The sequence below is a fragment of the Strigops habroptila genome, chromosome 7 (assembly GCF_004027225.2).
Source record: "Strigops habroptila isolate Jane chromosome 7, bStrHab1.2.pri, whole genome shotgun sequence".
NCBI lineage: Eukaryota > Metazoa > Chordata > Aves > Psittaciformes > Psittacidae > Strigops > Strigops habroptila.
In genome coordinates this window covers 13,772,739-13,778,985 of record NC_044283.2, presented here as the reverse complement: position 1 = coordinate 13,778,985, position 6,247 = coordinate 13,772,739, and positions in this window count along the sequence as shown.

The window sequence follows — 6,247 nt, the reverse complement described above, 5'->3', positions numbered from 1 at the left end:
AATGAATAGACTACTGCATGATAGAAACTTTGCCTACAGGCCTTTTTCTGCTTTTGTGCTTCGAATGGTTGCATTTCATTTTTAGTATAGATCTGTTGCTGCATTTCAAACTGCTTGCTACAGTCACTTGAGTTTTACTGGCCTGATTTTTTTCCATCCATCAACAAGTTTTAGTGTGTTGTCAAGCCTTATGCTAAAACATTCCTTACATACTATAGTTTCTGACAGGAAAATATCCTTGTACTGATCTTTTTTCTGAACTTCGTTCACAGGCTGGAAAGTCTGAAGTACATACTTATTTTCTAGAAGGAGTCTGTAGGCTGAGAAGTAGATTTCAGTGTTTTGCATCAGCTAACAAGATCTGGTGTCACCACTGTTTTAATAACACTGCAGTTCTTCTAGTAGCTGGAATTGTCTGTTAATTAATATGTAATGTCACATTTTCGTAGTATTAGAAAATATATTGTCACTTCTATCTAACTAAAGTACAAACATTCAAATCTATTATGATTGTCTGGTTCTTGGTAGAACAGGAATGTAGACCATGGGTGACTTACAGTCCACTGCTTGCATTCTGTGGAAGTTCAGAGCCTGGAAAATACAGTATTTTTTCATATTTGTAAAGTGCTCATCACTTCCCCCCTCCCTGGAATGCAGGACTAGCTGTTCAGTTTCTTACTGCGTTAACACCATGCATTGCAATCTGTGGCTTCCCTTTCTTTACTTGGCCCCTGTACCTCCCTGTTTTTAACTGCTTTCAACCTGAGTTGAAATGAGAAAAAACAGTGGGGCTGGCCAGAGCATAGCACCCCTTAAAACAAAAGGGGCAGAACATTACACTGTGTAGGAAAGTCTTGAAAGATACAGATTTCTCTCAACCATCATTTAATGTTACGAAAAACTTTTTCACTACATTAACAGACCAGTTAAAAAATCCAGATGCACTGAAGAGCAAATGGGAATTTTTTTTTCACCTTTCTTTTCTTGTAGTGCACATAGAGTAGGAAACTCTGAAACATCTGTATTTTTCCAGCCAGTGAAGTCAAAACAAAGAAGCTTGTACAGTGCCTAATTTTAAAAACAGCATGCAGGCCAGCAGAACACAGCCCCACGTAGGCTTACGCAGGGAACACTTTGTATATTTGAATCCTTGGTTCTTCTCTCTTTCATCTTCTTTTACATTATTTATTGGTGATCACTGCAGACCTTTGTGGAAATCATCCACATGCTATTCAGCAAGCCATGTGTTATGGTTCTGACCCTGACCATGTGTGCTCATGCTCGCCCTCGCTTTGCTTTCCTTGCATTGATGCCTAAGGCAGAATGTGGGCATCTGCCAGTCACTAGTTCTGCAGCTTTCCCCTTGTCAGAAACTATTTTTACATTTACTTACCCCAATAGAAAACAGAAATTTGATGCTGTTCCCACAATGATCCTGTTGCTTGGAAAGGACAAATCTGCAATTTGTGAACCTCCTAACTTTTGAGTTGCCTCTGGTTCTGCAACGGTTTTGCTTTCTCTTGTGTTTTGGTGGAGGCAGTACAGGATAGGTTTAAAACAGACCATGTTGCAAGCTTTGTGCTTCTCTGTTAAGAATATTGGAGGTCTGTACACTTTGTTTTGGAGGAATGTGTTACTGCTGAAGACTGTCTTAAGGTGAAGATGGCAACTTGAGATGCTTGTAAGCACATGGATTAGATTGCTCACTATCAAGTGCTTTGTGCCGAGAGGACAGCCATGTTGCACTAAGGATAACTTCTCTTGCTTGGCAGTATTTCTTTCTGTGAGACTGTTTCGCACCAAAACCGTGAAGGTTCTCAAATGTGCTACCAGATTGTGACTATTGCTTGCAGTTTTGGAGAGTCTGATAAAACACCAATATCACGTGTTGCAAGGTGGCATCTTTGAGAAGGAAGCAGAGAAAACACAGGTGGGAGAAAGCAGTCCCGTCTGAGCTTGTGGAGCTGGAACCAGAAAAAGCACGAGTTGCAGCACTGGGCAGGAGCACTAAGAACTGTTATTTAAGGCTGACTTGGTGGAAAAGCTGAGCAAGAGAGAGAATTTAAAAGGTAAGTAGATAGATGGAGTCAGATGGGAGTGAATGAATTTTTATGTATGGACTAAGAAGTGAGAATATCACTGCCTGGCTGCAAGAAGATAGTTTTTTTCCCTTGAGTTTCCAAAATCAAACACAGTATGTCATGTCAACTTAGTATTGTCTGAGCTCTTCACAGTGAGACCTCTGTAGAGAATTCCCTTGAAAGAGGATCTTTTTCTGCTTCCTGATAATTTCCGTAGGTCCATAATGAAGAGGATGTTTGAATGGGAATAGCAAACTGGTCCGATAGTCCTAGTGCTAGCACAGTTGGAAAACTGCTGCTACCCCGTGACTTTGAAGAACAGGTGGAAACCGTGACAGAATTCTTGAGCCAATAGTATTTCACAGCCAGGCTATTGCTCATAAATACCCATAGCCAGCGTGCTGAGTGAGGGCTATGAATAAGCATCAGTCAATGGCTAGTAGCAGGCACTGCTGAAGTGCCATTATAAATGGTGTGCTATTTAAAGAAAAAAGTTTTTTGGGAAGAGGATGTTAACCAGCTTGGCATAGTAAAATCAGTAATTGTTACGTATTAGAATAACTGTCCTGCAGTTCAGGGCTGCTGTTGGTTCACCTAGAAAACTTAAATCACTTTTGTTTCCAGAAGATGCAGGTGACTGCTCAGGGCTTAGTTGGGGTTCGGTGCAGAGATATCTCTGACACTTGATTCCTGCACAACAATTAAACAAGAGTAGTGGCTAAACTTCTGAAGGCATTACTGAAGGTTTTGGATGATTTAAGTTCATTAATCCTATTCAGAATTTAACCTGCCATTTTTATGTGGGTATGTTTTCTGTGTGTACATAAGAAAATGCTACATCATAGAATTAAGTTCAAATAACTTCCCCCTCCAAAAAAAACCAAAGCAACCCAACAAAATCCTCTGCTTGAGACTTAAAATTTAGTTTAGTTGGAACTGAAAATAAAAAGCTGTATAAGGAAGGAGGACTTCATTAGGAAGGACTTGCCACTTCTTTGTTACCTGTTGCCATTGAGCACATAGAGTGTTTTCGTGGTCTGAGACTTTATCTGCATTCTCTCATTCCCTTTTTAAACCTAGCCTACAAGATGTTACGCAGTTTCTTGAATTCAGAGATTGGGCTTTTGAGCAGAGCACTTGCTCTATGTTTCCATGGCTTCTTCAGCAAGCCCAAATAGGCTTAAACTCCTATTGATAATTTTATAGGTAAGTAATTGCTACACATGAAGTCTTCCCAAAACATCCAAGTGGCATACACAAGAGCAAGCCAAATTTAAGACAAAATCAGTGTGAAGCAAGTGGAACTGGCCCCATAGGCCATTTGCTTCTGGAATCCACTTTTTTCTTTCCTTTCATTGTTTTCCCCACTGTGGGTAGCTCCATTCATACGTGGACAGCTGCATTCAATTCTTGCTGCTCACTTCATGCCACTTACCCACCCCTCATAATCCAGACCAGAGGTTAACATATTCAAGCTCAGTGCGGAAAACTGTAGAGGTAAATGGAGTCCCACATAGATGTAAAGAGCTTTAAAGTCTCCAGGCTCCGGGTTTTGGATTGTGTGCTGTGATTTTGGATATTTATCTTTCTTGCTAAAGCGCTTGTTTGAGAAATAATACATAAACATGACAAGAAACAAGGATGGTGCTGCTTGTACAGAAGACTTAATAGAAAGCAAGCAACCATGAGCTTTACAGGCAGATTTGAAGGAGGAAAATGTGATAGCTTGGAAAATGTGTTCCAATGAAAAGTGAACAGCCTTAAATGCAGCTATATTGGCATTAGCATTCAGTATGCTAATGGCTTCAAAGTGACCTGGGCTCCACTGTGCTGCAAATAGATTTCTTTGTATTGATACACACAGGCTTGTGCTTTCTGGTCCATAGCCTTATTCATTAATCCTTACTGACATCTATTATTGAATTTGCCTTCTCTAAACAGTTGGTTTCCACCTCTGTTATTAAATCTCCATCCTAGCAAATAAATAAAAATCACCTTTAAAACACAGCCTAGTGAGGACACAAGCTTGTGACTCAGACATTGTTTTTTCTAAAGACAGTACCCCTACTGTTTAAATATATATTTATTTTTGTTGGTAGTTGATATTCACATGTGTGTTCAGATCTGACAACAGTTTTGTTCTCTTGGTGAGGGAATTTTTCCTGGAAGGTTACAAAAGCCCATTAATACAGCTGCACAATGCGGTGCTGAGGAGCGTGCATGCATGAACTACAAGTCTGCCAGCTTTTTGTGAAGCTCTGCAGGGGACAGTATACTGAAATAAAGCCTTTCAGGCTCTTTTAATGTAGTTCTGACCTTCCACTCTATATTAAACAGATGACTGGAACCAGAAAGATAGGTCATTGTGATTGCAGTTAATATTTGTAAGGACCAAAGCAGCTCTCAGCCTTTGAGGTAGAGGGGAATCATCTTAAGTGTGAAAATGTATCATCACAAGAATGGAGAGGATCAAAGGAAGGCCAGCTGGTGCTCGGACATCTTTTCATAACCTTTATTACAATGCTAGAATACACTAACCTCAATGGGAAGTCCATTCAGTTGATGTATTTCAAATAGATAATCTGTATTCTGGTGAAACAAAGAAAGCTAAAAAAGCCCCTTCTCAAAAGGGGGTGGTCGACACAAATTTGCCTATGATTTAATCATATTGGTTTTCTAAAATCAGCTTAGCTTTTTCAATGCAAATATATGAATGTATGACATGCTTATTTTAGAAGTGGCTGAAAATTTGTAAATTTAAGTACAGAGAGTTCTGGCTGATTTGACTGTGGTTTACTTCCACTTCAGAATAAAGGTCCTCTGCATTTTCACTGCCATGCACAAAAAGTAAGGCACAGTATTTCAGGGAAAAACTATACAGGGCAACCATAAGGATTAAATCATCCAGGAGTCATGTATATTGGAGTCATGAAAATGCCAGGGTTAAATCTGACTAGTTTGGACAAACACTGAAATTGAAGTCTGGGCTTCCAGACTTCAGGTATATATTTACCACTGTAAATATATATCATATTAGCAATATCAAAGCAGATAAATCAAAGAAGATTGCTGTTTAGAGGTAGGCTGTTGCAATAAAGTCCTGTGTCCACAGGCGGAGGGCTGTGCTGCTAGATCCCTGCTAAATGGATAGGGAAAAGCAGTGGGACTGCAGGTATAGAGACCATAGGTGAGCACCTCTGCCAGAATATTTTTTAGATGGGGAACACCAGAGATCACTAGAACATCAAACTTCAAACTGAAGTGTTAAATGGTTTAGTCATTACTTTTAGTTTGGATTTCAATCAATCACTTTCTGAATTTGCTATACGGATCCAGAATGGGGAAAGTATTCCTTCTACTTGTTGAGCAGGGACTTACTTCCAACCAACTTTATCGGCGTTTTTGTCTCAAGATTGACACCTATGTAAGAACTGCATTATTTATGACATTAAGCCTTGACAAGATATTCAACAGTCAGTCTCCTAATATTGGAAAACACCAAATGCACAAAAGAATCTTGCCTTTTCCTACCCAGAAAGTGACGGCAGACAGTCATCACATCAGTGAAGTAACAACTGCCGCCTGTGGAATGGGTGTGAGGGGCACTGAAGTTCTGACAGCTTCAGGAGATGCAACAACTTTGTTTCAATTCAGAAGTCATTAAAATCATTCCTAAATTCTAAAGCTCAGAAGAAAAGGTATTTAATTTCTTTTTCTCCAAGTAATTTGCATGTCAAATCTCTCTCCTTCTCTCTCCTGTCGGTGATGTCTCTCTCAGCAACTGTCTAGTCATGAATCACTCCTGTCATCTGAAGCATATTTTTAACACTTCTGGACGTGCTTTAAAAGCAAATGCTGTTAAGCAAACAATTTGTGCTGTTTTTCCAAGCACTCTCTTCACTTCCCAAAACCTTTCATAATCATGATTTTACAAGCTGGGTCACAGGGAAATCAGGTACTGGAAAGTACAACCTTTCGTATTTGTGAGAGTATCATAATGTTACATCAAGTTCTCATGTAATGCAGATCTGTCTGACTGGCAGAAGATGTGAAGTTGCCTGAAGCTTGAGAATTTTACTTCATTAAGATTCATATAAATGCTGCCCTTGGTTTCACTCACTGTAGTCTGCACCCTCTCAAACTCAAACCTCACTTTGAGTTTAGGA